This window comes from Salmo salar, chromosome 10, assembly GCF_965601325.2.
Source record: "Salmo salar chromosome 10, fSalSal1, whole genome shotgun sequence".
In the NCBI taxonomy this organism is placed as follows: Eukaryota; Metazoa; Chordata; class Actinopteri; order Salmoniformes; family Salmonidae; genus Salmo; species Salmo salar.
Window position 1 is genome coordinate 92,265,412 of NC_138300.1, and position 20,849 is coordinate 92,286,260.

Below are 20,849 nucleotides of genomic sequence, written 5' to 3' on the forward strand. Positions count from 1 at the left end.
CCTGGCCAAGGCTTTCGACTCTGTCAATCACCGCATTCTTATAGGCAGACTCAATAGCCTTGGCTTCTCTAATGACTGCCTTGCCTGGTTCACTGTGATAGAGTTCAGTGTGTCAAATTGGAGGGCCTGTTGTCCGGATCTCTGGCAGTCTCTATGGTGGTGCCACAGGGTTCAATTCTCGGGCCGACTCTTTTCTCTGTATATCTCAATGATGTCACTTTTACTGCTGGTGATTCTCTGATCCACCTCTACTCAGACTACACCATTAAGTATACATCTGGCCTTTCTTTGGAAACTGTGCTAACAAACCTCCAAACGAGCTTCAATGTCATACAACACTCCTTCTGAGGCCTCCAACTGCTTTTAAATGCAAGTAAAACTAAGTGCATGCTCTTCAACCGATTGCTACCCGCACCCTGCCGCCCGACTAGCATCACTACTCTGGACGGTTCTGATTTAGAATATGTGGACAACTACAAATTCCTAGGTGTCTGGTTAGACTGTATCTCCAATCCAAAATCAAATCTAGAATCGGCTTCCTATTTTGCAAAACAATGCCTCCTTCACTCATGCTGCCAAACATTCCCTCGTAAAACTGACCATCCTACCGATCCTTGACTTCGGCGATGTCATTTACAAAATAGCCTCCAACACTCTACTCAGCAAACTGGATGTAGTCTATCACAGTGCCATCCGTTTTGTCACAAAAGCCCCCTATACTACCCACCACTGCGACCTGTATGCTCTCGTTGGCTGGTCCTCAAATTCATCGCCAAACCCACTGGCTCCAGGTCATCTATAGTCTATGCTGGGTAAAGCCCCACCTTATTTCAGCTCACTGGTCACCATAGCAACACCCACCCATAGCACGCACTCCAGCAGGTATATTTCACTGGTCACCCCAAAGCCAACACTTCCTTTGGCCGCCTTTCCTTCCAGTTCTCTGCTGCCAATGACTGGTACAAATTGCAAAAATCACTGAAGCTGGAGTCTTATATTTCCCATACTAACTTTAAGCATCAGCTGTCAGAGCAGCTTACAGATCACTGTAACTGCACACAACCAATCTGTAAATAGCACACCCAACTACCTCAACCCCATATTGTTACTTATCCTCTTGCTCTTTTGCACCCTAGTATCTCTACTTGCATATCATCATCTGCACATCTATCACTCCAGTGTTAATGCTAAATTGTAATTATTTCACCTCCATGGCCTATTTATTGCCTTACCTCCCTAATCTTCTACATTTGCACGTACTGTACATAGATTTTTCTATTGTGTTATTGACTGTACGTTTGTTTATGTGTAACTCTGTGTTGTTGTTTTTGTCACACTGCTTTGCTTTATCTTGGCCAGGTCGCAGTTGTAAATGAGAACTTGGTCTCAACTGGCCTACCTGGTTAAATAAAGGTGAAATAAAAAATAAATTAAAAAAAAAACATCCAAAATTGTTATGTGACCTGCAAATTGTGCATAACAAACATTTTATACACACATTGTAAGAGATAGTTGTCTTATCATCCTAAAAGTCACATCCTGAAAAGCAGGGCCTTCAATAGGAGCATGTCATGGTAAGAGAAGTAGAAAGATGCTGGTTATTATTTTGCAACAGTATACATTTTTATCTGTATACAGTTCGTTCAGTAAAATATGTTGAAGCAAATGTTCGTTTCGGACACTCAGACCAATGCTGTAATTTAAAACACATGGAAGTCCTCCTTCCCTGTACTCTTTTCCTGCATGATTAACAACATCATTGAGGTAGATAGATTAAGGTAATTTGTTTCTGCCAGCGATTAATAACTGCCTGCACACCAGAAGATCACATTCTGTTGGGTGTCCATTAATTGAAATGAGGCTATGGTGTAGAGCAGTGATTCCCTACATGTTTTAGTTACTGTACCACCAACCAATGTTCCCTCTCAACTGCGAACGCAGCAGCCCCGAAATACAGTGTCAGCCCACGGAGAGAAACATGAGACTGAACTTCACTCAACTTTCTAGAGTTTTCCCTGTTAATTAACACTATCAACGTTTCCCTTTACTGTGGCAATTGGGATCGAATCAACAGAATATTTGCCACTTTCAATACAACAAAATTAACTATAGTATGCAAGACTTAGTATGCGAAACTAACTTTGCAAGATATTTTGTTGTAGACAAAACGCAGTAGTACGCACAATGCCGTTGGGGGTACCCAAATAAAAATGTTAAAATTAAAATTAAAAAAATAATAATATATATATATATATATATATATATATAATATTTTTTTAATTCTCACATTTTCAAACGGTACATTTATATTTTCCAAAGGGGCTATGCTTTTGGGTGAGTTTTTTTTCTCACCTGAGTAGCCTTGTTTCACTGCCAAAAATAAAATGAAACCATCTAGTGTTCAGAGAAATAACAACACAACGTCAAATACAGGTAGCCTAGTCAAATAATTAACATCCAGTCACATTACTCTCTCGCGAGAAACCTTCACTCTTGCGCAGACATTTAGAAATGAAACATGACAATTTGAAAAATAAGTCACAGGAGTTTTTTGAGCGAGAATAAAGATGACTTTTAAGTAGTAAGACATGTATAAAAGCAACAGATACCATTAGTAAGAAGGGGCTAGAAGGATCTTATGGTGAGCTACTGAGTGGCAGAGATCTTTGTGGGCTATACTCGGCCTTGTCTCAGGATGATAAGTTGGTGGTTGAAGATATCCCTCTAGTGGTGTGGGGGCTGTGCTTTGGCAAAGTGGGTTGGATTATATCCTGCCTGTTTGGCACTGTCCAGGGGTATCATTGGATGGGGCCACAGTGTCTCCTGACCCCTCCTGTCTCAGCCTCCAGTATTTATGCTGCAGTAGTTTATGTGTCGGGGGGCTAGGGTCAGTGTGTTATATCTGGAGTATTTATCCTGTCTTATCCGGTGTCCTGTGTGAATTTAAGTATGCTCTCTCTAATTCTCTCTTTCTCTCTTTCTTTCTTTCTTTCTTTCTTTCTTTCTTTCTTTCTTTCTTTCTTTCTTTCTTTCTTTCTTTCTCTCTCTCGGAGGACCTGAGCCCTAGGACCATGCCTCAGGACTACCTGGCGTGATGACTCCTTGCTGTCCCCAGTCCACCTGGCCGTGCTGCTGCTCCAGTTTCAACTGTTCTGCCTGCAGCTATAGAACCCTGACCTGTTCACCGGACATGATACCTGTCCCAGACCTGCTGTTTTCAACTCTCTAGAGACAGCAGGAGCAGTAGAGATACTCTCAATGAAAAGCAAACTGACATTTACTCCTGAGGTGCTGACCTGTTGCACCCTCGACAACTACTGTGGTTATTATTATTTGACCATGCTGGTCATTTTATGAACATTTGAACATCTTGGCCATGTTCTGTTATAATCTCCACCCGGCACAGCCAGAAGAGGACTGGCCACCCCTCATAGTCTGGTTCCTCTCTAGGTTTCTTCCTAGGTTTTGGCCTTTGTAGGGAGTTTTTCCTAGCCACCGTGCTTCTACACCTGCATTGCTTGCTATTTGGGGTTTTAGGCTGGGTTTCTGTACAGCACTTTGATATATCAGCTGATGTAAGAAGGGCTATATAAATAAATTTGATTTGATTTGACAGGCAAGCCCCATACTATTGTGGAGGACTTAATTCTTCCTGCTGCGCGGATATGTCTGGACAATGCTGGGGGGAAAGGACAAAAAAACTATACAAACAATGCCTTCATCAAACAACACTGTTTCGTGACGCATCAGTGACATGGCAGGAGATGTTTTGAAACAATTAGTGCTTCACATACAAGCCAGTGAATTCTATGCGTTATAGCTGGATGAGTCAGCAGACATGGTGGGCCTGGCTCAGCTTCTGGTATATGTCCGTTATGTTTATGGGGGGTCAATTAAGGAAGACATCCTCTTCTGCAAGCCACTGGAAACCAGGACAACATGAGATGATATTTTTAAAGTACTGGACAACTTTGTGACATCAAATGGACTTTGGTGGTCAAGATGTGTTGGTATCTGTACTGATGGCTCAAAAGCCATGACAGGGAGACATAGTGAAGTGGTAACGCGCAAGCAGTTGCTCCCGACGCCACTTGGGGACACTGCAGCATCCACCAAAAGGCACTTGCTGCCAAGGGAATGCCTGACAGCTTGAAAGACGTTTTGGCCATTACAGTGAAAATGGTTAACTTTGTTAAAGCAAGGCCCCTGAACTCTCGTGTATTTTATGCATTATGCAATGATATGGGCAACAACCATGTAACGCTTTTACAACGTACAGAAGTGCGCTGATTATCAAGGGGCAAAATATTGACAATTTTTTTTACATTGAGAGACGAGCTCAAAGTTTTCTTTACTGACCCTAATTTTCACTTGTCTGACCGCTTGCATGATGATGAGTTTCTCACACGACTGGCCTATCTGGGTGATGTTTTTTTTCACCTGAATGATCTGAATCTAGGATTACAGGGACTCTCCGCAACTATATTCAATGTGCGGGACAAAATTGAGGCTATGATTAAGAAGTTGGAGCTCTTTTCTGTCTGCATTAACAAGGACAACACACAGGTCTTTCCATCAGTGTACAATTTTTTGTGTGCAAATGAAGTCAAGTTTACGGACAATGTCAAATGTTATATAACGAAGCACCTCAGTGAGCTGGGTGCGCAATTATGCAGGTACTCTCCTGAAAAGGACGACACAAATAACTGGATTTGTTGTCCCTTTCATGCCCTGCGTCCAGTCCACTTACCGATATCTGAATAAAAATAAATAACAAATCTGAACAAGAGAGCCTCATCGAAATTGCAACAAGTGGTTCTGTGAAAATTGAATTTAATCAGAAGCCACTGCCAGATTTCTGGATAGGGCTGCGCTCAGAGTTTCTTGCCTTGGCAAATCGCGCTGTTAAGACATTGATGCCCTATGCAACCACGTACCTATGTTAGAGTGGTTTCTCGGCCCTCACTAGCATGAAAACTAAATACAGGCACAGACTGTGTGTGGAATATGATTTAAGGCTGAGACTCTCTCCAATACAACTCAACATTGCAGAGTTATGTGCATTCTTTCAAGCACACCCTTCTCATTAACCTGTGGTGAGTTATTCACAATTTTTGATGAACAAATAAGGTTTTATATGTAATATGGCTAAATAAAGAGCAAAATTATTGATTATTATTATATTATTATTTGTGCCCTGGTCCTATAAGAGCTCTTTGTCACTTCCCATGAGCCGGGTTGTGACAAAAACTCACACTCATTCTTATGTTTAATAAATGTATCGTATATTGTGTGTGTGGCAGGCTTATAATGATGGCAAAAACAACATTTGAGAGTGCGCTGACCCTGGTGCTTGAGGGGGTACGCAGCTGGAGGTTGAATGTTTGAAGGGGTACGGGACTATAAAAAGTTTGGGAACCACTGGTTTACAGCATGAGCGGTCGTGAGTAGATGTGCTTCTTTTGAGATCAAGGTGAGAGCTGCATGTAGCCACTTGTACACTTTAAAAAATATATCCTTTGCTTGTTAGTGAGTTATTAGCCCAGTTATAGATTGTTTGTAGTCAGCAATAGGGGAGTGATTGTTCCTACAAGAGCCCTAAATGTGTACATTTCTAGACATCTTTAAAAAGATAGTCAGGTGAAGAGCTTTTTTTGTGTTAAAGGGGCAGTGTTATATTTTGAGACAAGCTTGAATAAGCTAAGTAGCCAATAGGCAGAGGGTAGCATAATTTGTCTGATTCTCTGTAATAATGACATGGGAATAATAATGCATTTTGCATCAAACAACACAACAACATTTTCAGTCACCTCCTTGTCTGAAGGACAAGTGGATAAACAGGTTAATGTCAAGCCCTGCATCTTTTTTCAAAAGTCTCATGGAATGTAGGCCTACATTGAACACAGATGAAATCATAAAACAGCTATTTCCATCTTAAAATGTTATGGGATGCATGTTCTCCATTGTTTTTGATGGAAGGCCACTCTGATAGGCCTACATTATGATCAAATAGCCACAGTAGCCTACTTGGCTACTTTTAAAACTGTAACTTAAAGCGGGTACAACCTCAGTGTTCCCAGTAAACGTGCGCTGGAAGATGCACCGAATTTTCACAATGTTCAAGTTTGCGCTCAGCAGACATTTGCTCAGTGCCGAAAAAAAATTAGATGGAACACTGCCACCAACTGAATTTTTGTCCGCCTGGAGTACCCCTGAAATACCCCCTCATGTGCATTTTACCAGTAAACCTATGGTCTCATGAGTCTTCTCAAGTACCCGCTGTGGGTAGGCTAAGTACCCCAAGGTGTCCTAGTACCCCTGGTTGGAAACCACTGGTGTAGGGGGCGCAGAGAGAGACGTGAGCTCAGCCAAGGCTATTATAATTTCAACCAAAACACAAGTGAAAGATTTACCTTCTCTAATCGAAATTTACATGAACTCTGCTCAAATATTGGCAATTACTTGTGTGTTTTAATCACTTACTCTGGGCCCATGTTTACAACAAGTGGGCCATCCATCAACATTCGACAGAAGAACTATTTAGAATACCTTTAGAGGAATGTGTCTACCTGATTCAGGGAGCACAGTTAAGAGTTGGGAGTTGGGGACCATTTTTTTGTGTTAAATACAGTCTGTGAACAAATTTGAAATGTATCAAATCAAATCAAATCAAATTTATTTATATAGCCCTTCGTACATCAGCTGATATCTCAAAGTGCTGTACAGAAACCCAGCCTAAAACCCCAAACAGCAAGCAATGCATGTGAAAGAAGCACGGTGGCTAGGAAAAACTCCCTAGGAAAAACTCCCTAGAAAGGCCAAAAACCTAGGAAGAAACCTAGAGAGGAACCAGGCTATGAGGGGTGGCCAGTCCTCTTCTGGCTGTGCAGGGTGGATATTATAACAGAACATGGTCAAGATGTTAAAATGTTCATAAATGACCAGCATGGTCAAATAATAATAATCATTGTAGTTGTCGAGGGTGCAACAAGCACGTCCGGTGAACAGGTCAGGGTTCCATAGCCGCAGGCAGAACAGTTGAAACTGGAGCAGCAGCACGGCCAGGTGGACTGGGGACAGCAAGGAGTCATCATGCCAGGTAGTCCTGAGGCATGGTCCTAGGGCTCAGGTCCTCCGAGAGAAAGACAGAAAGAGAGAAAGAGAGAATTAGAGAGAGCATATTTAAATTCACACAGGACACCGGATAAGACAAGAGAAATACTCCAGATGTAGCAGACTGACCCTAGCCCCCCGACACATAAACTACTGCAGCATAAATAGTGGAGGCTGAGACAGGAGGGATCAGAAGACACTGTGGCCCCATCCGATGATACCCCCGGACAGGGCCAAACAGGCAGGATATAACCCCACCCACTTTGCCAAAGCACAGCCCCCACACCACTAGAGGGATGTCTCCAACCACCAACTTACCGTCCTAAGACAAGGCCGAGTATAAATTGATGGTTAAGATTACGGAATGCCAAGTCATATTTCTCAATATTCTGTTCCAGTTAAAGGGTTGTTCAGATTCAATTAGATCTGTGGACCATACCTTTTTAATGGCTTTCTCAGAAGATGAGCTTTCCAAAAGTTGTTTATATATTATAGAGATCAGTCCTTTCGGGAGCTCAGATAATTTATTTATAAATCCCATCATTGGATGGTTCGGTAGTTGGGTTTCCCAAGGGATACATAGGCCAGCATAGCTGACCTAAGTTGTAAATATAGAGAAAAGGATTTGCCTGGTAAAGTGTTGTCACGACTTCCGCTGAAGTGGGCTCCTCTCTTTGTTCGGGCGGCGTTCGGCGGTCGACATCACCGGCTTTCTAGCCATCGCCGCTCCATTTTTCATTTATCCATTTGTTTTGTCTTGTTCCCTGCACACCTGGTTTTCATTCCCCAATCACACTACATGTATTTATTCCTCTGTTCCCTCTCATGTCTTTGTGTGAAATTGTTTTGTGTTACGTGTCAATTTTGACGCGTTAGACTGGTGTTCATTTGTTCCGTGTTTTATCACGAGGTATGTTTATTTGTTTGAACATAATTACACTTTTGACAATTGGCTGGAGGTTTCGACGCAGTGGCGTCTGTTGGTTTCTCCTGCTTCAAAAAAGTGTGCACCTGTTCACAACTCTCTGCTCTCCTGCACCTGACTCCGCTCCCAGTACGCACAACATTGACAAGTGTATGTCTTTGAAATCTTGGAATGGGTATCGATTCCACATTTGGACCACTGGGGGATGCAAAAAGCTGCCCTCCAGATCGCAAGGTGTTATTGGGAAATATTGGAGTATGGGCATGGCATTCTGATTCCCAGTTACATTGTTTTTAAATTTTGCACAAAATACAAATTATGTGAGCAATAATAAGGGATATAAGGGATATATGTCACGTCCTGACCAGTATTGAGGTCATTTTGTTATTGTAGTTGGTCAGGACGTGGCAAGGGTGTGTTTGTTTTGTGTTGTTGGGTTTTGTGGGTACTGTTTTATGTCATCTACTTCTATGTGGTTATCTAGTTGTTCAATTTCTATGTTCAGGGTTTTGGTTTGGCCTTCAATTGGAGGCAGCTGTTCTTCGTTGCCTCTAATTGGAGGCCATATTTAAGTGGGGGTTTTCAGCTTGTGTTTTGTGGGGGGTTGTCTCCGTGTATAGTCAGTGTACCTTACAGGACTGTTTTCGTCATTTTTTTGTTCAGTGTTCATTTTCTTTCAATAAAACAAGAAGATGATTCACATACCCGCTGCAGTTTGGTCCCTTCCTTACGACGAGTATGACAATATATCAGTGAAGACCACCTCTTCCAGGGCAATAGGAGACACCGCATTTCTCTCTATACTCATTAAGGGGGTGGAAGAATCATGTCGAAACCAATTCAGGGTGGGACGAAATGCTAGTGCCTGGAAATACAATTCAAAATTTGGTACGGATAGTCCTACATCTTTCCCGCTTTGCAAGTTTATTTATTTTATACAGGCACGATTACCTTTCCATATCCATTTAGAAAATGCACTATGGATTTTATCCCAATAGCCAGAAGGGGGAGACAAGCGAAGCATTGAACTACAGAAATTAAGTTGTGCAATATATTCATTTTGACAATAGATATTCTGCCGGTTAAAGCTACTGGGATATTAGTCCATCTAGTGAGGTCGGATTGAATTGATTTTAGAATCCTGTTGATTGATTATAATCTAGATAAAACTTCCTGGTTTTATCTAAGGAAGTAAATATATCAATTCCCAGATATTTCAAATGGGAAAGGATTGGGATTCCATAAGTAGAGATGGAGTCCTCCATCAGGGTCTTGAGAGGCAGTAGGACAGATTTGGTTAGATTTATTTTATAACTTGATGGAGCTGAATTTGTCTATGATCTTCAAAGCGTTTTGGAGGGATTGAGATAATTGTCTAGATAAAGTAAGATATAATCAACATATAAAATGATATGACGTGATCCTTAGAATTGAGAGATATTGGTGTAATTTCTTTCAATTGTCGAATTGCCTGGCCCAGGGGCCATATAGAAAATAAAAATAGGGGAGGTGAGATGGGATCACCAGCAAGCCAGCTTCCTCAGTTGAGAGAAGAGGACTTGTTATATCGTTTAAAAAGGACTCGTTCTGGCATAGTGTGGATTTACAATCAGAGGTGTACAATTCTTTATATAAACAGGATAACCTTTGGTTGATTCATCAGGGTACTGATAGTAACTCACCTAATTCAGATTCAGAAGTTGCAATAATTGATCATAACTGCAAAGCTTGTTAGCCAGTAGACAGACGACTGGGTAAATTACCATGGAAGTAATGGTTGAGTCTAACTCGATGGATGGCAAATTCTGCTCTGTGTGTTATCAATATATTTTTTTTCTGTCTGGACTTTCAAGAGTATTCACTACCTGGTCTGAAAAAAGTGTCTTTTGAGAATGCTTTAACATCGTTAACAACTTTTCTAATTCTGATATCTTCTTTAATTGTGATTTATTCAGTCCAGATGCAAATGCAGTTGCATTGTTTTTAACAAAACCTTTAATGGCGTCCCATAAAATCTGAGGATCATCTACTGAATTTTTGTTAATCATTATAAATTAATTCAATTTAGTTTCAAAATGTTCACAGAAAGTAGGATTTTGTAGTAAGGAAATATTAAAGTGCCATCATGTAGCTCTTTTAGGAGATTCTGACATTTGTATCTGGCAGTAATAAGTATAATAATCAGATAGGCTCATATTTCGAATTTCTATTTCTTGATTAAAGAAAACAGAGCAGTAGATAATAGTATGAGAATGTTTTGTGCCTGTTCGAATAGAGTGTTCTCTTCAAATCAAAAGCAATTCAAATCAAATGTTTTGCTATCAATGAAGTTGTAATCAGAGAGTATACTGCATGTTGGAGAACCTTGGTTGCCTGTGGATTGTAGTTGGTCTTAATAGATTTGTTCCGCATGTCCAGAATGGCATTCATGTCTGTCCTAATAACCAGTTGGAATTCAGTTCATTCTAACAATATGCTATTCAGAGAATCAAAAAACATAAGATCATATGAATTTGGAGCATACACATTAACAAAGGCAATTTTCTTTCCAATATGGATACATTTAAGGAAAGTGATTGGACCTTCTTGGTCTTCACCTTTACCAATGATGGTGATTTTGAGTTTCTTATGTATCATTATGATTACCACTTAAGTTTTGTTTGGGGCTGATGAAAAAGCAGCCAGTTTGTACAAATTGTTCTCTATTCTATATGTGTCCTTTTGGAGCAGGTGTGTTTCTTGGAGAGTTGCTATATTAATAGGGTTTCTTGCTACAATATCAAAACAGCTGGAACGCTTGATAGGAATATTAAGGCCTTTCAAATTCCCTGAGAGAATAGCTAGTGTTGCCATTGTTTTTCTAAAATGTAATTGTTATCTAGTGTTGATAAGCCTATAGATGTAAAATAAAAAGCAGAACCCACTGGGAAACCCACCCGCTCCCCATCCAGATGTCCCTCTCTATAAATCGTTCCCCCTTTCCTTGTTCCTTGTACCCAAAGATGAGGGGTATCCTCGTCATTGTCCGTTGGGTGCAGCATTAAAGCCATTGGCTAGGCTGCATGATTGTGCATGGATAGTATACTGTATAGGTAACAATAAAAGTGACTAGACAACAGGATAGATAATTAACAGTAGAAGCAGGGTATGTGATGAGTCAAAAGAGTTAGTGCAAAAAGGGTCAATGCAGATAGTTTATGTAGCTATTGGTTAACTATTTAACTAACTATTAAGCAGTCTTATGCCTTAGGGGTAGAAGCTGTTCAGAGCCCTGTTGGTTCCAGACTTTGTGCATCGGTACTGCTTGTCGTGCGGTAGCAGAGAGAACAGTCTATAACTTCGGTAGCTGTAATCTTTGACAATTTGTAGGGCTTTCCTTTGACACCGCCTGGTATAGAGTTCCTGATGTCAGAGAGCTCGGCCCGAGTGATGTACTGGGCTGTAGGCATTACCCTCTGTAGCGCCTTGTGGTCGGTTACCAAGAAGTTGCCATTGCAAGCGGTGATGCAGCCAGTCAAGATGCTCTCAGTGGTGCAGCTGTAAAACTTTTTGAGGATCTGAGTGCCCATGACAAATCTTTTCCGCCTCCTGATGGGGAAGAGGTGTTGTCGTGCATTCATCACAACTGTGTTGGTGTGTGTGGACCGTGATAATTACTTAGTGATGTGGACACCGAGGAACTTGAAGCTCTCGACTCCCTCCACTACAGCCCTGTTAATATGAATGGGGGAGTGTCCGGCACTCCATTTCCTGATGTCCATGGTCATCTCCTTTGTCTCCATTGTCTCCTTTGTCTCCTTTGACCTCCTCCCTATAGACTGTCTCATCGTCGTCGGTGATCAAACCAAGCACCGTCGTGTCATCAGCAAACTTAAGGATGGTGTTGGAGTCGTGCACGGCCACACAGTCGTGGGTGAACAGGAAGTACAGGAGGAGACTAAGCATGCACCCTGAGGGGCCCATGTGTTGAGGGTCAGTGTGACGAATGTGTTGTTGTTTACTCTCTCCCCCTGGGGGCGGCCTATCAGGAAGTCCAGGATCCAATTGCAGAGGGAGGTGTTCGGTCCCAGGGTCCTGATCTCAGTGATGAGCTTGGAGGACACTATGGTGTTGAGCGCTGAGCTATAGGCAATGAACAGCATTCTCAGCTAGGTGTTCCTCTTGTCCAGGTGGGAGAGGTCAATGTGGAGAGTAATAGAATTCCATCATCTGTGGATCTGTTGGAGCGGTATGCGAATTGGAGTGGGTCCAGGGTGTCTGGTATGATGGTGTTGATGTGAGCCATGACCAGCCTTTCAAAGCATGTCATGGCTACAGATGTGAGCGCTACGCTGCGATAGTCATTTAGACAGGAGAACTTGGCATTCTTGGACACAGGGACTATGGTGGTCTGCCTGAAACATGTAGGTATTACAGACTGGGTCAGGGAGAGGTTGAACATTTCAGTGAAGACACTTGCCAGCTGTTCAGCGCATGCTCTTAGTATGCATCCTGGTAATCCGTCTAGCCCCGCGGCCTTGTGAATGTTAACCTATTTAAAGGTCTTACTCACATCGGCTACGGAGAACGAATTCACACAGTCGTCCGTAACAGATGGGGCCCTCATGCATGGTTCAGTGTTGCTTGCCTCAAAGCAAGCATAGAAGGTATTTAGCTCGTCTGGTAGGCTCACTTCACCGGGCAGCTCGTGGCTAGGTTTCCCTTTGTAATCCTTGATAGTTTGCAAGCCCTGCCAGATCTGATGAGTGTCAGATCCGACATAGTAGGATTTGATCTTAGTCTTGTATTGCTTTTTTTACTGTTTGATGGCTTGTCAGAGGTCGTAGCGGGATTTCTTATCAGCGTCCGGATAAGTGTCCCACTCCTTGAAAGAGGCAGCTCCAGCCTTTGGCTCAGAGCAGATGTTGCCTGTAATCCATGGCCTCTGGTTGGGATATGTACGTATGGTCACTGTGGGGACATTGTTGTCAATGCATTTATTAAAACCTGTTGGGGCTAGGGGGCAGTATTTGCACGGCCGGATAAAAAACGTACCCGATTTAAACTGGTTACTACTCTTGCCCAGAAACGAGAATATGCATATAATTAGTAGATTTGGATATAAACACTCTAAAGTTTCTAAAACTGTTTGAATGGTGTCTGTGAGTATCACAGAACTCATATGGCAGGCCAAAACCTGAGAAGATTCCATACAGGAAGTGCCCTGTCTGACAATTTGTTCTCCTTCATTGGCATCTCTATCAAAAATACAGCATCTCTGCTGTAACGTGACATTTTCTAAGGCTTCCATTGGCTCTCAGAAGGCGCCAGAAAGTGGAATGACGTCTCTCCAGTCTCTGGGCTAAGTACAGCAGCTCTGTTTGTTACTGGTCAGGCTGAGAACAGTGACACTGGAGATGCACGTTCATGTGAATTCTCCATGTTTTTCTTTCTCTCTTTGAAGAAATACAACGTCGCCGGTTGGAATATTATCGCTATTTTATTTTAAACAGCGTTTGACATGCTTCGAAGTATGGTAATGGGTATTTTGAAATTTTTTGTCACGAAATGCGCTCGCCCGTCACCCTTCGGATAGTTACCTGACCGCACGAACAAAACGGAGCTATTTCAATATAACTATGGATTATTTCGAACCAAAACCTGGGAGTGCATTCTGACGAAGAACAGCAAAGGTAATCCCATTTTTCTTATAGTAAATCTGAGTTTGGTGAGGGCCAAACTTGGTCCATGTCAAATTAGCTAGCCGTGATGGCCGGGCTATCTACTCAGAATATAGCAAAATGTGCTTTCGCCAAAAAGCTATTTTAAAATCTGACACCGCGATTGCATAAAGGAGTTCTGCATCTATAATTCTTTAAATAATTGTTATGTATTTTGTGAACGTTAATCGTGAGTTATTTAGTAAATTCACCGGAAGTTTGCGGTGGGTATGCTAGTTCTGAACATCACATGCTAATGTAAAAAGCTGTTTTTTGATATAAATATGAACTTGATTGAACAAAACATGCATGTATTGTATAACATAATGTCCTAGGAGTGTCATCTGATGAAGATCATCAAAGGTTAGTGCTGCATTTAGCTGTGGTTTTGGTTTTTGTGACATATAGGCTTGCTTTGAAAATGGCTGTGTGATTATTTTTGGCAGGGTACTCTCCTGACATAATCTAATGTTTTGCTTTCGATGTGGTAAACTCTTCAATGTTATCGGATGAATCCCGAAACATATTCCAGTCTGTGGTAGCAAAAAAGTCTGCTTCATCGTACCACTTCCATATTGAGCGTGTCACTGGTACTTCCTGTTTGAGTTTTTGCTTGTAAGCAGGAATCAGGAAGATAAAGTTGTGATCAGATTTGCCAAATAGAGGGCGAGGGAGAACTTTGTATGTGTTTCTGTGTGTGAAGTAAAGGTGATCTAGAGTTTTTTAGTTTTTTGAATTTGGCAATATGTCCAACTGGCCTCAAAGCTGCAGACCATGTCAAACCACACCAGCCCAGGACCTCCACATCCGTCTTCTTCACCTGCGGGATTGTCTGAGACAAGCCACCCGGAGAGCTGATGAAACTTTGAGTTTGCACAACCAAAGAATCTCTGCACAAGCTGTCAGAAACCATCTCAGGGAAGAGCATCTGCATGCTCGGCATCCTCACCAGGGTCTTGACCTGACTGCAGTTCGGTGTTGTAACTGACTTCAGTAGGCAAATGCTCACCTTTGATGGCCACTGGTATGCTGGAGAAGTGTGCTCTTCACGGATGAATCCCAGTTTTGACTCTACCACCCAGATGGCAGACAGCGTGTATGGCATCGTGTGGGCGAGCGGCTTGCTGATATCAATGTTGCCAACAGAGTGGCGGTGAAGTTATGGTATGGGCAGGCATAAGCTACGGACAACAAACACAATTGATTTTATCGATGGCAATTTGAATGCACAGAGATACCATGACGAGATCCTGTGGCCCATTGTCGTGCCATTCATCCTCCGCCATCACCTCATGTTTCAGTATGATAATGCATGGACCCCTGTCACAAGGATCTGTACACAATTCCTGGAAGCTGAAAATGTCCCAGTTTTTCCAAGGCCTCCATATTCACTAGACATGTCACCAATTGAGTATGTTTGGGATACTCTAGATCGACATGTATGACAGCGTTTTCCAGTTACCGACAATATCCAGCAACTTCACACAGCCATTGAATCAACAGCCTGATAAACTTTATGCTTAGGAGATGTGTCGTGTTGCATGAGGCAAATGATGGTCACAGCAGATACTGACTGGTTTTCTGATCCACTCACCTACTTTTTTTTAAGGTATCTGTGACCAACAGATGCATATCTGTATTCCCAGTCATGTGAAATCCATAGATTAGGGCCTAATGAATTCATTTCAATTGACTGATTTCCTTATATGAACTGTAACTCAGTAAAATCTTTGAAATGTTGCGTTTATATTTTTGTTCAGTATAGTATGGTCTGCAGCTAATCATGAGGTATTTTATCTCAGGTGTGAAAAACCTTGAGACTTCCTTAACATTAGAGATCGTGCAACAAAGACCCACACACCTCCCTCTTAACCTTACTCGAAGCTGCCATTCAGTCTTGATGCATAGAAAACCAGTCAGATGTATATTATCCATGTCCTTGTTCAGCCACGACTCATAGGATATTACCGTTCTTCGGGTCCCGTTGCTAGGATAGTTTAGAATGGAGCTCGTCCAGTTTTTTTCTCTAGTGATTGTTCATTCACCAATAGAACGGATGTTAGAGGCGGTTTATTTACTTGCCAACGTAGTCTCGTCAGGGAGCCCGCTCGTTTGCCTCTCTTGCCCTGTCTCTTCCTCTTTCAAGTCATGGGGATTAGGGCCTGGTCTGGAATGAGCAGTATATCCACAACTGCTGACTCATTATGGTAGAAATCTTCATCCAAATCACAGTTAGTGATCACTCTTCTGATGTCCAGAAGCTGTTTTTGGTCATACAGTAGGAAATTGTAGCGGAAATGTTATGTACAAAAAAAGTGAATTTGAATTTTTTTTCAGAATTGGTCAAGACAGCAGCTATCCATTGCAGCGCCGTCTTCCCATTCCCAAACACAAGGTCAGTGCAGGCTTTAGCCTACACATCGGACTGAATTAGCAGATCATTTTGAGATGGCGAGTCAGCCAGGAAGGGAGAAGTCCTCAATTTCAACATTTCTCTCCATAGAAAATCTAGCTTAGGTTACCTTACTGTCACTAAGTTACGCACTACTGCCCTCGTTTGTTTAATGTGATTGAATGACACACCCAAGAAACACCCACATTAAAACACACTCCAAAGACAACTCTCATTTGGGCTTCAGTAATGGCCACTGCATTTCTTAATGAGCACCGGAAGAAATACATGCGGAATAGGTGAGTGCAATTCACATTTAACATCATAAAAACCAATGCTATGTCTTTTTGATGGCAGTTTGTGTTAAACATTGAAAGGGACATTTTTTTTGACTACGCCATAAATTATGTACTTAAGTAAGGCATTGTGATTGCCACATTACTGTCATTATCTGCACCTCTCAGGCTGATGCTGCAGAGAAGGCAATTTAACGCAGTGCCTTTTGGGGTATTTTTTAGGAGCAGCATGACCCTGGAGATATGGAATGATAGAAGTTAATGCATCTGCAAAACACACTCTGCTTCTCAAGGGGTTTCTTATTGACACACCATCCTAGGGACTGTAAAAGTAGTGCCAAGAAAAGCATTCACTGCTCATGGCTTCAGTTGTTGTGGTCTATGTGCACTCTTAAACCACGGCCATACCTGTAGGATGAGGCATAACATTTCCTTGGACTATTTATCAAATCAACATTACACAGGCAGGTACATTTTAATTCATAATTCATATTCAATTGCACAATATGAACTATAGATAAAGTCAGGATTGAGAGGCTATGAGATGTACTGTAACTGTCACTAATCTATATTTCTGTGAGAATCCAATGTGGGGTCTAGCCTATGCATGCATGAATACTGTATCTTAGTATATCACGTTAGAATGTTCACACTTCTGTGTAGGAATCGAAAGGTCAGAGTAAAGAGAAGACGTTCTCAAAATAACCTCAGCAAACTTTTGATGATGCGCCATATGACACATGCATTTTTTATGTGAGTTGGAAGAGGATGTGACAAAGATTTTGTCAAAGAGATGACAAAAAGCTTTCAGTGCCTGGGGTACAAGCAATCCAATCCTGTCCTCACACATCCTGGCTTTTACCTTCTATTTCCAATGGAGATGGTGTGTCATACACAGCAATGGAGCTACTCACATAGAGTATCATTATTCTTGACTGACATGACTCATGATGTACACTGAGTATACCAAACATTAGGACACCTTCCTAATATTGAGTCACCCCCCTTAAGAATCCTTCTTTAACCTACCGCCTCCCATTCATCTACACTGATTGAAGTGGATTTAACAAGTGACATCAATAAGGGTTCATAGCTTTCACCTGGATTCACTTGGTCAGTCTATGTCATGGAAAAATCAGGGGTTCTGGATATTTTGTATACTCAGTGTATAGGCATTCATATTCATAGTGCTCTCATCTAGTAATATCACCTAGAATCTATTGCCATTATTTATTTGATTGTCATTCGCATTCACAGAGTACGATAATAATGTAAAGTGTAAAGTCTCTGGAAATATGCATAACACTTTCAATGAAGCAGTGTCCACAAGAGAAGCATAAAGTCCCTACGTACTATGCCACTGCCCATTCCCTCCTAGAGCTGTCTCCATGGCAACTGCTGTGGCATTAGAGCAAGCTGAAGAATTTCGGGTGGATGCTGGGATCCTGTGACAGATGAGATGAGGATTATGGAGCATTCACTTGGTTGTTAAATATCTCAGAGGCAAAAATCCATACAGAACAGAATACAGCTTGGAAATTACAGCTTGTGCTATAAAATTCCCCTAATTGACCAATCGGGCTTAATGCTGCCAAAGTAAGACACAAATTACTGTAAATCAAATTTATTTATAAAGCCATTCTTACATCAGCTGATATGTCGAGGGTGCAACAGGTCAGCACCTCAGGAGTAAATGTCAGTTGGCTTTCATAGCCGATCATTCAGAGTATCTCTACTGCTACTGCTGTCTCTAGAGAGTTGAAAACAGCAGGTCTGGGACAGGTAGCATGTCCGGTGAACAGGTCAGGGTTCTATAGCCGCAGGCAGAACAGTTGTAACTGGAGCAGCAGCACGGCCAGGTGGACTGGGGACAGCAAGGAGTCATCAGGCCAGGTAGTCCTGAGGCATGGTCCTAGGGCTCAGGTCCTCCGAGAGAGAGAGAGAGAGAGAGAGAGAGAGAGAGAGAGAGAGAGAGAAAGAAAGAAAGAAAGAAAGAAAGAAAGAAAGAAAGAAAGAAAGAAAGAAAGAAAGAAAGAAAAGAGAAAGAGAGAGAGAATTAGAGAGAGCGTACTTAAATTCACACAGGACACCGGATAAGACAGGAGAAATACTCCAGATATAACAGACTGACCCTAGCCCCCTGACACATAAACTACTGCAGCATAAATACTGGAGGCTGAGACAGGAGGGGTCAGGAGACACTGTGGCCCCTTCCGACGATACCCCTGGACAGGGCCAAACAGGCAGGATATAACCCCACCCACTTTGCCAAAGCACAGCCCCCACACCACTAGAGGGATATCTTCAATCACCAACTTACCATCCTGAAACAAGGCTGAGTATAGACCACAAAGATCTCCGCCACGGCACAACCCAAGGGGGGCACCAACCCAGACAGGAAGATCACGTCAGTGACTCAACCCACTCAAGTGACGCACCCCTCATCAGGACAGCATGGAAGAGCACCAGTAAGCCAGTAACTCAGCCCCTGTAATAGGGTTAGAGGCAGAGAATCCCAGTGGAGAGAGGGGAACCGGCCAGGCAGAGACAGCAAGGGTGGTCCGTTGCTCCAGTGCCTTTCCGTTCACCTTCACACTCCTGGGCCAGACTACCCTCAATCATAGGAACTACTGAAGAGATGAGTCTTCAATAAAGACTTAAAGGTTGAGATCGAGTCTGCGTCTCTCACATGGGTAGGCAGACCATTCCATAAAAATGTTGCTCTGTAGGAGAAAGCCTTGCCTCCAGCTGTTTGCTTAGAAATTCTAGGGACAGTTAGAAGGCCTGCGTCTTGTGACCGTAGCATACATGTAGGTATGTAAGGCAGGACCAAATCTGAAAGATAGGTAGGAGCAATCCCATGTAATGCTTTGTAGGTTGGCAGTAAAACCTTGAAATCAGCCCTTGCCTTAACAGGAAGCCAGTGTAGAGAGGCTAGCACTGGAGTAATATGATCAAATTTTGGGGTTCTAGTCAAGATTCTAGCAGCCGTGTTTAGCACTAACTGAAGTTTATTTAGTGCTTTATCCGGGTATCCGGAAAGTAGAGCATTGCAGTAGTCTAACCTAGAAGTGACAAAAGCATGGATTAATCTTTCTGCATCATTTTTGGACAGAAAGTTTCTGATTTTTGCAATGTTACGAGATGGAAAAAATCTGTCCTTGAAACAGTCTTGATATGTTCGTCAAAAGAGAGATCAGGGTCCAGAGTAACGCCGAGGTCCTTCACAGTTTTATTTGAGACGACTGTACAACCATCAACAGAAGATCTCTTTGTTTCTTGGGACCTAGAACAAGCATCTCTGTTTTGTCCGAGTTTAAAAGTAGAACATTTGCAGCCATCCACTTCCTTATGTCTGAAACACAGACTTTAGGGCTTCACCATGTTTCATCGAAATGTACAGCTGTGTGTCATCCGCATAGCAGTGAAAGTTAACATTATGTTTCCGAATGACATCACCAAGAGGTCAAATATATAGTGAAAACAATAGTGGTCCTAAAACGGAACCTTGAGGAACACCGAAATTTGTAGTTGATTTGTCAGAGGACAAACCATCCACAGAGACAAACTGATATCTTTCCGACAGATAAGATATAAATCAGGCCAGAACTTGTCCGTGTAGACCAATTTGGGTTTCCAATCTCTCCAAAAGAATGTGGTGATCGATGGTATCAAAAGCAGCACTAAGGTCTAAGAGCACAAGGACAGATGCAGAGCCACGGTCTGACACCATTAAAAGGTAATTTACCACCTTCACAAGTGCAGTCTCAGTGCTGTGATGGGGTCCAAAACCAGACTGAAGCGTTTCGTATACATTGTTTGTTTTCAGGAAGGCAGTGAGTTGCTGCGCAACAGCTTTTTCAAAAGAAAATTGAGAGGAATGGGAGATTCGATATACAGTGAGGGAAAAAAGTATTTGATCCCCTGCTGATTTTGTACGTTTGCCCACTGACAATGAAATTATCAGTCTATAATTTTAATGTTAGATTTATTTGAACAGTGAGAGACAGAATAACAACAAAAAAATCCAGAAAAACGCATGTCAAAAACGTTATAAATGATTTGCATTTTAATGAGGGAAATAAGTATTTGACCCCTCTGCAAAACATGACTTAGTACTTGGTGGCAAAACCCTTGTTGGCAATCACAGAGGTCAGACGTTTCTTGTAGTTGGCCACCAGGTATGCACACATCTCAGGAGGGATTTTGTCCCACTCCTCTTTGCAGATCTTCTTCAAGTTATTAAGGTTTCGAGGCTGACGTTTGGCAACTCGAACCTTCAGTTCCCTCCACAGATTTTCTATGGGATTAAGGTCTGGAGACTGGCTAGGCCACTCCAGGACCTTAATGTGCTTCTTCTTGAGCCACTCCATTGTTGCCTTGGCCGTGTGTTTTGGGTCATTGTCATGCTGGAATACCCATCC